The sequence below is a fragment of the Seriola lalandi genome, unplaced genomic scaffold (genome assembly GCF_002814215.2).
Source record: "Seriola lalandi dorsalis isolate HSWRI2012SDOR001 ecotype SW California unplaced genomic scaffold, Sedor1 jcf7180002054353, whole genome shotgun sequence".
Classification (NCBI taxonomy): domain Eukaryota; kingdom Metazoa; phylum Chordata; class Actinopteri; order Carangiformes; family Carangidae; genus Seriola; species Seriola lalandi.
The window spans coordinates 1,014,629-1,015,158 of NW_019524906.1; positions in this window are offsets into that span (position 1 = coordinate 1,014,629).

A 530-nucleotide genomic window follows, 5' to 3' on the forward strand; every position below is an offset into this window, starting at 1 on the left:
CTTTTTGTGTTCATATTTACTGTAATCATTGAATAGAATGTGTAATGATGAATGACATTATCCTCATGATTTACAGGAAGGACTCTCAATGAAAAAGCCATTCAATCAATATCTGTGCTGGTTCAAACTGAAGGTATATCACATGGAATATGATATGAATTTCAACCTGTATTGTTTTCTTTTTACTGGTCTGTTTATTTTCAATGAAATGATACTTACGACATGATGAATAAAGTGTTTTCATTGTACATAAATAAGAGACATACGTTTTTTTTGTTTAAGAAGAATACTTATAATAACCAGCTCACACTCATATTATATTTTTTATTTCCTGTGAGAATGAAAATATAGCTGAAAAATAGAGAAGAAAAACAAAAAACTGTATTCAGTTTAATATGGAGCCTGACCAATCCAGAAGATTAATTAGAAATGTGTTACATGGCCACAAGTATGTGGAAAACTTAACCTTTCTCCCACGTGATTGTTGAATATCTTACCAAATTACAGGCATCAAGATGCTGCTGTAACAG